The 12029-nt window shown below is 44.1% G+C and overlaps 1 long non-coding RNA gene across 1 annotated transcript; it reads left to right on the top strand.

Annotated features, from left to right (window-relative positions):
* The first annotated feature begins 8319 nt into the window (after window positions 1-8319).
* Window positions 8320-9454, top strand: LOC139062388 (uncharacterized). The gene is made up of 2 exons (XR_011515962.1): window positions 8320-8481; window positions 9210-9454. It is a non-coding gene; the product is annotated as an uncharacterized lncRNA (long non-coding RNA).
* The last annotated feature ends 2575 nt before the right edge of the window (window positions 9455-12029 follow it).

Genomic DNA, 12029 nt, shown 5'->3' with positions numbered 1-12029 from the left:
TTCTGTATTAGCTTGTAGCTTTGTGCAAACATATTTTTCCCTTTAGCTGCAGAATGCCGAGCTCTCTCAGCCATTGCAAAAGCACTTGTGCAGGTTTAAAAGTTGAATATGGATCAAGGCTGGCTGTGTGGAAAATGGTGGACTTGGCAAGTCAAGCAGCTTGTTCTGAGCTCAGAAGATGTTGTTATCCTTCTCAAAGAGAAGCGACAATAAAAGATCTAAAACCAGAGAGAGTTTAGGTGAAGTCTCCAAAAGATGGACCAAATAAAAATGTCACATATCAGCAACGAACCTGGTATCCTGATGGCTGGAAACCTTGTTCAATTGTTGCATCTACAACCTCCAAACACTAGATGTCGCTTTGGAGTTTTCGAGTTTCATATTCCACCTTTAACAGAATGCTATATGGTTTTGATGCTTGTTTTATTTTATGCTGATGTATGTAACATAAATTTCTGCATCATAAACATATATTATTTCTGAAAATCCAACACTTTTTGTCTATTACATTTATCGTAAAATGTTTTAGCTAAGTTAAAGAGAACAAAATCACAGAAAAAACTTTACCTTCTTCTGTAATCTGTTTTATTTATCCTTATTTTATCTTCCTTCTACTACCGTAAATCCTCTAATACAGGCCCGGGCCTGTATTTGACTCAAGCTCATCAAGCTCCAGGCCTTTATTGGAAGGAGGGCCAGTATTAGAGGCAGGCCTCTATTTCTATTTGAGCAAAATGAACTAATGGTTCGCTGGAGTTTTTGACAATTAATATTGCGCCCACATTTTATTTCTTTTAACAACGGTAGTTTCTGCTTCAGCCCTCTCCCCCCTCCCCCTGCGCAGTGGCCGCAAACTCACTGATGCGCCTGCAGCCTCTCGGTGTTCCTGCTGCTCTAAACATTAAAATAATTATTTCATTTTCTGTTCCTCACTTCTGATTACCTTCAATGGTGTCTGTATGTTGCAACCACCAGGTACAAAAACTAACTTGTTTTTATTTGACTATTTTTCTGTCCTGCCTGTTTATTATCTTCCTGCATCTCCTCTCAATCCTAAAGAAAAACTGCTACCTGGGTTCATATATATTCACCTTATGAGTTACCTTTGAACTGCAGTTCTAAAAGATCTACCGACCGCAAAAAGAGCGGAGTGCTCGCTGCTTGCCGGCCGCATCAGTGATTGGTGCGTCACCGGAGGACAAGTTGATGCGCCCCGTTCCACAGCGAAACGTATCAGGCGCAAATAAAGGACAGAAAACATCAAAGGAAATGAACTGACATGAACGATCGCGTGTTAAATTAGTTTTTGAGGTGGCGACACCTGATTGTTACTGTGGCCGTGCTCAGGAGGCAGATCTACCGACCGCAAAAACAGCGGAGCGCTCCCTGCTTGGCGGCCGCATCAGTGATCAGTGCGTCGGAGGACAAGGTGATGCGCCCCGCTCCACAGCAGCGAAACACATCAGGTGCAAATAAAAGACAGAAAACATTAAAGGAAATTAACCGACATGAACGATCGCGTATCAGTACCGACGCTCTGGCACAGCGCGTTGCCCCCCCGAGCGCAGGAGCTTGTCACCTGCTGACAGCAGGCTGCTGTCTTTTCCGAGGGCTGCATCTTGCCGGTCATTATCACATGACAGCGACTAGTCGACGACAGGCATAAAAAGTCACTATAGAGCGGTGAAGTCGACTAGTGACTAGTTCATACAACCCCTGCTACTGCTCCCCAGAGTGTTCTGCAGCATAATCAGCACGTTCTCTTTGAACTTGATATCAAATTTTCGCCTCCTCTTTGTCTCCGCACGGTTAAAGTTACCCTCGCGGTCTATCACTGGCAAATCAAAAGTGCGACGATGACACAACCGCCCCCCGTACTTGCTTGTTACCACATTCCACCCGGCCACAATAAGAGACCGGCCATTATTCACCTCCGCCGACTCCGACACCGGCCAAAATTGGGGACCCGGCCTTTAATCGAATACCGGCCTGTATTAGATGATTTACGGTATTTATTTTCAACTCTTGTCAGTCGTACTCTTCATCTTCTTTCTGCCCTCTTCCCTGGCTGTCAGCTGGTCTTTTTGGAGTTACAGACATCCTCTAAAGAAACCATTTAGGACAAATGAAAAACAAACAAACAGAAAAAAATACATACACAATCAGACTAAGAGCAGACATCGAGAAAGGCTAAAAGATTAATAAAGATCAGGACATGCTGATAGAGTGAGGCTAGATGAGACAAAAGCTGACAGAAAAAGGTGGCTGTAGAAGCTCCAAAGTGTGATCTGAACTATGTGGTTCCTAAATCTACTTCACCACAAACAAGAAAGGCTTGATGCTGCATTTCTTCAAGATGCAGAAGAAGAGAATGAGAAAAAAAGAAAACACTTGATGCTACATCTCTGGTGTTCCTGAACCACGGGAACAAGAACCAGTGGTTTGGATGCTGCTCAGGTCTGCAGCTTGTGCAGAATTGACAAATTTTGGCTAAAATGTTTTAAGTGTCCTATCAGAACAAACTACATATAATCTCTGGGTTTTAAACTGAAGTTGTTGCCTTAAATGTTGACGGCAAATTACAAACAGAATGTTTAAGAAAGCTGAGGTTTGGTGGTTAACACTTCTTAACATGTCAAGCTCCGATTGGCCACACAAATCATAATATGAGAATAATAAAAACAGAATCACTTGCTGAGTGATTCAGCATTCCAGCTTTCCATTTCAGCATTCAAGCATTCAAGTTATGAGCATAACTTTGACTGGTCATCGGAGGGAAACTCTAACCATCGCATCTACAGCTGACACCTCAACCGGTTCCTTCAGAACCAAGTCGAGACAGCTTCAACTCCTTAAGAGTTATTCCTAAGACGCAAACAACTGTGCGACCCGGAGACATCTCAGGGCTGACTTGGTCGCCTCGCGATTATCCTATCCTCGAGGCACTGGGGTCACCGGACTCCCTGACATCTCAGATCCAATTGGGGGTCTCCAGAACGGGTACGTGGGCTCACAAGATTGTGTCTGATGTGGTTTTAGAAACCATCAATTAGTTTAGAGCAAACCAAATTCACTCCCACTCAGAACTTGCTTCTCCAGATACGAAGGTTCTGATAACCTCACATTCACACATCATCACACCTCACATGAGCTCCACTCTTTTCCTGTCTCAAGCTGACAGCAAGGGAAGGTTTTATTTTGAAGAGTGCCTCCGTAACTTTCTCTCCGGAGGAGCCAAAGTGAAAACCTTTTGGTTACCAAGTCTGTATCATCAAGCGTTTGCTTCCACTCCTCTAAACTTCTAGAAGTAAGAGTGTCAATTTGTAACATTTGTGTGTTCATCTGCATGTGGTTTTGTCATTGTTGTAGGCTGCTGACTGGACCGGAGGCAGGGCCGCTGGCTGGACAGTAACCTTCTCCTGGAGATACGGGGAGGATAGGGTGTCCAGCTGGAACTCCCGGAGGCTGACGAGCTGACGGATCCGGCCAAGCTCCGCCTGGAGACCGGCGAGCTCTGTCAGCTGGGCTGTAGGCGTGGTTCCTCCACCTGCAGATGACGGAGGCGCTGATTGGACCGGAGACGGGACTGCTGTTCTGACTGGGGGCAGGTCCAAGCTGGCGCCCCGAGCCGGGGCAGCTGCGAGCTCGCGGCTCCGTCCTGGGACCAGGGGTGACGGTGGAGCCCAACGCCGTGGGCCAACTCCGGGGGAGCACACAGCCGGTCTGGTGCCCACATAGCAGGAGCGGTCCATCTGCGCCTCCCTGTCCAAGTCTCCAACCAGCTCCGGGAGGGTGGAGAGGATCGCTGAGGTCCGGGCTCGGTGGCGGCGTCCGCGGCGAGGCGAGGTGATGCCGGAGGGAGAGGAGCCGGCCGGTGGTCCACGGCGAGAAACTGGAGCAGGTTCTCCCAAGGGATAACCTCCCCGCTGGATCCTTCTGTGGGTTGGCTCATTCTGTCACGACGTGCCGGTGAGTGGAACGGAGGTGAGGATCCACACGCTGGCGAGGAATCAGGCAGGTAGACAAACTGGGTAACGTAAAAGGTTTTAATAACAAATGCACGCAGGACATGGGAACAATGAGCCAAAAAGAGACACAGAATTGGAGGGGTTTAAATACAAGAGGGCTGGGTGCTTGGGTGATTGGAAAACGAGAGGCAGGTGGGAGCAATTAACAGAGACGCAGGCTGAACCAAATGTGGAGACAGGACAGGGTGTGACACCTTTACCTCACACGCACTGACACAACTCAACCTCAGGCCCCTTTTCTCCTAACCAATCTGTGCAATATCCAATATCTATATGGTGTTGATAATAACTATGATACCCTATATGTATATAGCACAACGTTGCACCATTTATGTATTCATTGTTTATTATGTGTTTGACTGCACTGGAGGAGCTGCTTTTAATCTCATTGTTCTTGATCTGTAAATATCAAACAGTCGAACAGTTCTGGTCCTCTTTTGATACGTGCAGCAGTGGGTAATTAAATATATAAAGCCTGCCAGAGCAGACATGAGCATGATTTCAGATGGAAAGGTTTAGGCTTTTTTCTGTATTACATATAAAGTTCAGACTCTATGCAATAACTCTGCTTTGTGTGACTCGAGAAATTGTTGTGCACTTAACTCATCGATCCATTTTTTACTCCTGCTTGATTCTGTACCGGGCCACGGTTGGTGTTAATCTGCAGACAGATCACTGGGAGAGAGCCAGCGAACACCTGGACAGGTCATCAGTCCAACCATAGCGTCACACAGAGACAAAACATATAAAAAGACATTCACACCGAGGGACATTTTAGATTAGCATGCAAGCCAGTGTATCCAGAGAAACCTAATGCATGCACAAGAAGAACATGCAAACTACATGCAGAAATTTCTGATCTTCCAGTCCAACCCAGAAGCTTCTAGCTGCAACAGTGCTAACCAGCGGCACCACCATGCAGTCTGTGTACTTACACATTGTTTCAATTTTTATACGTACAACAAAAGTGTGGATATTTTAATTTTGTAGCTGCTTATTTTGAACCTCATAGCAAAATTTCTTTTAAACTGTACTCCAGGGCTACAAAAATAAAACTGACCTTGACCCTTTTAGCTTTCTGAAACGTGTCTGTTCTCAGAAGGAGCAAGTGTGAGGCATTTGCAATCATTTTGACAGTTTTGAAGCAGGTGCAAGGGCGGTGTCGCATGCACTTTGTGAATGTTACCAAGGAGATACACAGCACATCTGACAAGAGTAAAAGTGACTGTCTGGGTTTAGGGTGTGAACGTCTGGCTTGGCTGAAGGTTTTCCCCAGTGCTGCCAACTGTTTTGACTGAAAGTAGCTGAAGTTCCCCCTAAAAGTCGCTAGACGTCGCCAGATAACGTCACGTGCTAATTTGCATACAATGCAACAACGTCATCTGGTTTGCGTGATGACGTCACCACGTTTGCGTCATGACATCACCGGTCTTGTAGAGTAAATCAAATAAAACCTGCGTGATTTCGTAATTTTTTTTAAATTTATTTTTTAATATTTTATTAAAATAAAACCCCCAGAGAATAAAAAGCAGCAGCCTTTAAAATATCAAGGAAAGATGGCACAAAAAAATGGAAGGAATATTTCTATTTTGTCTGAAGAGAATGGAACTCAAACACAAAAATATTACATTGATAGGAATGTATGTATGATTGAATTAAAAGGAATTTTCTCTTGTAGTTTTCAAGTGCCTTGAGATGTATTCTTCTGTTGTGATTCAGTGCTATATATTGACCTAACAGATAATATATATATATATTTTATTTTTGTTTAGTTTTGTTGTTTTTAGTACTTTTGTGTAAAAAGAAGCAGGCCATATTTAGCATTCAGAAACGTTACATGCAAACTGCCAATGACCTGAGGTGTTTGCCTTACAGTATTATCCTGTTTTTTATAGAAGTTTTAAATGTGCTACGTTACTGAACTCATCATAGAGTTCTTTGAATGCACCACAAGTGGTGCGAGAAGCCATGTGTGAGTGCAACGCTGCCTGCCAGTGCCAGCCGAGATCAGCTGCCGAAATGCGGCAGGATGGCAGAAGGAGAGGTCGCCCTTTAAGTAGCTCCTGTAGCTATCTCAAATAATGGACTTGTGAAAACCCACAAAAGGTTTGATTGGTCAATGGGGGTAGCGTGATCATGCTGCAAGCACGTGCGCAGATCATTTTCTTTCTGATCCTCTGGAAGGAAGGAAGGTCCTGTCGCTTCAGATGCATCTCTAATCTGTAGGTAAAGTCGGCTACAAAGTTGTAGACAAAGTAGCTGAGGGGGGTCAGAAATGTCGCCAGATTTGTCACTAGGCGCGGTTTATTTTATTTTTTTAAAAGTCGTTAAGGGGGTCTGAAAAGTCGTTAGAAATGGTGGCAAAGTCGCTAAGTTGGCAGCACTGGTTTTCCCATTGGCACTCACACTTACAATTTATAGGCTGCACCACAGCTGCAGAAGAAACACCTAACAGAAAAACAAATACACCAAAGAAGGCCAGGAAAAGGCTTGGACTGTGCTTCTCAGTTATGGAAAACCTCTTGGGGGCTCAGAGCGCAGACCTGCAGAAACTCCAGAGGAAGATTACTGCCCTCGATGATCAAAGCAGAAGGAATAATATCTGGATCCTCAATTTAAAAGAGGGGATTGAGCTTAACAATGCTCTATCCTATTTTAGGAGCAACTTATTGGTGTGGTTCCCATAGCTGGCGGGATCTCCTCCTGATATAACTCGGGCGCGGTGGGTTGGACAACCTGGCGCGTCAGGATCTCCCTGGACCTTGGTGGTCTGTTTTCTCCAAGCGAATGACAGAGATCGGATCCTGGCTCTGGCAAGGAAGTCTGAGGTGTTGGTGGCTGGTAAATCGGTTCGATTTGCTGCAGATTTCAGTGATGAAACAGCTCGTCAGAGACGCCGCTGCTTCCCGGTTTTGAACCGGGCTCGTGCCTTGGGTCTACAAGCTTTCCTTCTTTATCCTGCAAACATCAAGATAATCTATGATGGTGATCATCTGCTTTTCATAGACCCAGTGGCTGCTGAAAGTCACTTGGACTCTTTGGGTTGAGATGCCCTGAGATGTTTTGGGTGTACGAGCACCTGCGGAGGGCGGACTTATGACTTTCCTCTTTCTTTTATTATTAGATTCTGGCTCTTCCACAGAGCAGGTAATTCCTTTTTGTTTGCTGCTTCTCTTCTTGTTCAGTGAAGAAGTCAAACTTCGTCTAAGGTCAAATTATTCTTACTTAATTCATATTTACTTATATTGATAAAATCCAGCCACCGCATTGAGTTATGGCAATTTTATTAGTTTAGGTGGCTGTGCTTTGAGCAGGATGCAGGCCATGGGCTCAGATCTGAGACCATTGCTCTTTGGACTATGAGTGATAACTCCATTTAATTTCTGTGTAATTTTATTATATTTTGTTCTTTTTTTTCTGTTTATCTTTGTTTTAGATTTTCTTCTGTGTCCGCCTGCTGTGAGGGTTATTTTTGTACCTCGTTTTTCTTATTATGGGTAAAGGGTTACACATAATCCATCTTAATATAAGAAGCTTATTTCCTAAAACTGATTTATTAAACGCATGGCTTGGTTATAATGAACCAAAAATAATCACGTTGTCTGAGACATGGTTGAATGAAAACATTTCTGACAATGATATTTCTCTTGACAACTGTTTTATATTGAATGGATAGAGGGACAAGGGATGGCAGGTTTGCCACTTACAGTATGTCTCCTCTAGTCTGAAGTCTCAGGTTATTGTTCCGACAGTCAAACCACTTCACTTCGAAGCCATCTTTACTAAAATTTATTTTAATGGAAATAAGCACATTATAATTGGCAATATCTATCGCCCTCCTCCTCCCCAAAATTTGAAGCAATACAAAATTTACTAGCTACGGTTGAATCGTTGGGGGACACAATGGAAATGATCTTACTTGGTGACTTCAATCTTAACTGGCTTGATGAATCTACTCTTCCAGAACGTATTCTTTTAAATAACTCAAATCTGACTAGAGCTGAAACAACTAATCGATTTAATCGATTATAATCGATTATTAAAATAGTTAACAACTTTTTTAGTCATCGATTAGTTGTTTAATAATCATATTTTACCGCATAAAGTCTATTTTTTACCACAATCTGACATCGGTTACAAGCTGTTAAATTTGCCGCCAGTGTGTGGCAGTAATGAGCCACTGATCTACCAGTGGAGCCGTAGAAGAAGAAATGAGCCAATGGGTGCCCTCGGTTTTCATGACGTATCACGTTACTGACGCTCATCTTGCTGTGAGAGATGGCGGAACAAGAGGAAATACGGAAGAAAAATAGAAGCGACAAAACTGAAGAGAAACCCCGGACAAAAACCTCACGAGTATGGGAGCACATTTGAGACGAAAGCATGTGGGGGCTGATGCAGCAGAGGAAGAGCACCGCGGTCAAGTGAGCCGTCATTTGGAAGAGCCAGCCCGGTAAGTAACAGAAAATAAACAAGCTGGACTTAGTGTTTTAGCTGAGTTCGTTATAGTGGATGTTAAACATGTTTTTTGCCGCGTCAGTCTGCGGTGTTCTACTTCTGATTGACTAGATGCAATCGTGAATCTCCTCCGTGTTGTGTATCATGCGCTTGCCAAATTTAGCACGTCTGTTTATAAGAATGTTCTCGTTAAGAGAAAAACGGCACAAACCCATAACTATGTTCCTCATTCAAAAAAGGACAACTCTGCGGTGAAAAATATACAGACGAGCTGTGTCCAGGTGAATATAACGCGGCATAGTTGTACGCTTTCAATTTTTAAATACAGGAGAAATTCAGAAAAAGTCATTTTTTTACTATTAAAAGGCTGTTTTACTGTCTAACGCTGTAAAACGCCTCACAACACATTTTTATCATGTTTCTTAAACAGTATTACACAAAATAAACATTTTTCACATTTCTCTAGCTAATTTAAACACTCCCAACTCAAAGTAAAAACCTCATGAGCTTCTTACTCTGAGCTTTTTAATAGTAAAAAAATTAGACTTTTTTTCTTAATATCTCCTGTTGCGGGCTATTTTGTAGAACGTAACCCTCAAAATAAATGATCACTGTATATTGTTAATTAATTCAAATAATTTAACATTGATTTAGTGTTGTAGTGTGTGTGCTGCTTTATTTTATATGTGTACTTATTTCAGTCTATTTGTGTTTCTTATGCAGAAAAAAACAAGCAACGATGGACAACTACATGGGGAACAAGACACTCACCCCCCAGCAATTCATACCACTTACAAACTCTATTCTAAACATGCTGGTAAAAGACATGAGGCCACTATCCATGGTGGAAGGAGCAGGCTTCCAGCTAATGCTAAAAAATTATTCTGGACTGATATTTTGCACTGTTTAGCTCATTTTCTACTGCTGACTGTGTTCATGTGCAATAAAATAGATTGCAGTCAACTGCACAATTCTCTTATGTTTTTTTTTTCTTAACTGAAATGCATCCATCACTTGTATAGGTTAAATAGCTAAACAGTAACAAACCGATTAATCGATTAATCGAAAAAATAATCGACAGATTAATCGATTATGAAAATAATCGTTAGTTGCAGCCCTAAATCTGACACAGCTGGTCTCTGAGCCAACTAGGACTTGTGCCACAAACTCTTCTCTCATTGACTGGATATTAGTAACTCACCCAGATAGATTTTCTGATTACGGCGTTCTGCCCAACTGTTTTAGTGATCACTCTTTTATTTATTCGTCTTCGTCTTCGTCTTCGTCTTCGTCTTCCTCCGCTTATCCGGGTCCGGGTCGCGGGGGCAGCATCCCAATTAGGGAGCTCCAGGCCATCCTCTCCCCGGCCTTGTCCACCAGCTCCTCCGGCAGGACCCCAAGGCGTTCCCGGACCAGATTGGAGATGTAACCTCTCCAACGTGTCCTGGGTCGACCCGGGGGCCCTCCGCCGGCAGGACATGCCCGAAACACCTCCCCGGGGAGGCGTCCAGGAGGCATCCCGACCAGACGCCCAAACCACCCCAACTGGCTTCCCTCGATCCGGAGGAGCAGCGGTTCTACTCCGAGTCCCTCCCGAATGTCCGAGCTCCTCACCCTATCTCTAAGGCTGAGCCCGGCCACCCTACGGAGGAAACTCATTTCGGCCGCTTGTATCCGCGATCTCGTTCTTTCGGTCATTACCCAAAGCTCATGACCATAGGTGAGGATTGGGACGTAGATCGACCGGTAAATCGAGAGCCTGGCTTTCTGGCTCAGCTCCCTCTTCCCCACGACAGATCGGCTCAGCGTCCGCATCACTGCAGACGCCGAACCAATCCGCCTGTCGATCTCCCGATCCCTCCTACCCTCACTCGTGAACAAGACCCCAAGATACTTAAACTCCTCCACTTGAGGTAGGACCTCTCCCCCGACCCGGAGGTGGCAAGCCACCCTTTTCCGGTCGAGAACCATGGTCTCAGATTTGGAGGTGCTGATCCTCATCCCAGCCGCTTCACATTTGGCCGCGAACCTACCCAGCAAGAGCTGAAGGTCAGAGCTGGATGAAGCTAGGAGGACCACATCATCCGCAAAAAGCAGAGACGAGATTCTCCTGCCACCAAACTCGACACACTCCACACCACGGCTGCGTCTAGAAATTCTGTCCATAAAAGTGATGAACAGAACCGGTGACAAAGGGCAGCCCTGGCGGAGTCCAACCCTCACTGGGAACAGGTCCGACTTACTACCGGCTATGCGGACCAAACTCACGCTCCTCTGGTAAAGGGACTGAATGGCCCTTAACAGAAAGCCACCCACCCCATACTCCTGGAGCGTCCCCCACAGGGTGCCCCTGGGGACACGGTCATAAGCCTTCTCCAAATCCACAAAGCACATGTGGATTGGTTGGGCAAACTCCCATGCCCCCTCCATCACCCTTGTAAGGGTATAGAGCTGGTCCACAGTTCCACGGCCAGGACGAAAACCACATTGCTCCTCCTCTATCTGAGATTCAACTATCGATCGGACCCTCCTCTCCAGTACCTTGGCGTAGACCTTTCCAGGGAGGCTGAGGAGTGTGATCCCCCTATAGTTGGAACACACCCTCAGGTCACCCTTCTTTTATTTATTGTTTCTGGAAAATATCTTTACCACATACACCAACTAAGATTATCAGAATTTGTGACTTGCATACTTTGAACACTGATCAGTATTTACAGGAGCTGCATTCTCTTAATTGGAATAGATTGTTTCTTATACCTGATGTTAATGATGCTTGGACATTTTTCCACTCTCAGTTCATGCAAGTTCTTGATAAACATGCTCCTTGGGTCAGTGTGAAAATTAAGGGCAGCCATTTGCCTTGGATTTCTCATGAATTAATTGATTTATTTAAGAAGCGCGACAAAGCGTGGAAAGTAGCAAAACTTAGTAATCTGCATGAGCATTGGACAGTTTATAGAAAACTAAGAATCTTCTGTACTACCCAGACTAGGAATGCTAAAGCTAATTTTTATAAGAATGGTTTGCATAAGGATATCAAAAACCCTAAGCGCTTCTGGGATAAAATTAAAGACCTGAGGGGGAAAACTAAAGTTAAAATCTCACATCTAAATGTCAATGGGAGTCTTATTAATGACCCGGCTGAAATTGCTGAAGCATTCAGTAAGCACTTTGCTTCCTCTCCTTTCCTTGCCTCTGCAGGACATCAAGGGTCTTACACCTTGCCTCACTGTTGCTGCAGTGGATTTTCTTTTTCTGAAATTCGTTCAGAGGAAGTGCTTAAAGTTATACTGTCTCTCTCTAGTGGGAACACTGCAGGTCCAGATGGCTTAGAGAGTCACTTTGTTAGGATAGCTGCTGATGTTCTAGCCTTACCATTATCTATTCTTTTTAATCACTCTATTAACTCATGTTCTGTTCCAAAAGCTTGGAAATGTACTAAAATAATACCACTGCATAAAGGAAATGATACATCTGAACATAATAACTATAGACCAATTGCTATAATTAATACAGTTGTTAAAGTATTTGAAAAACTGTTTT

Source organism: Nothobranchius furzeri, chromosome 13 (assembly GCF_043380555.1).
Source record: "Nothobranchius furzeri strain GRZ-AD chromosome 13, NfurGRZ-RIMD1, whole genome shotgun sequence".
Lineage (NCBI taxonomy): Eukaryota > Metazoa > Chordata > Actinopteri > Cyprinodontiformes > Nothobranchiidae > Nothobranchius > Nothobranchius furzeri.
This window is presented reverse-complemented; position numbering and strand designations above follow the sequence as displayed.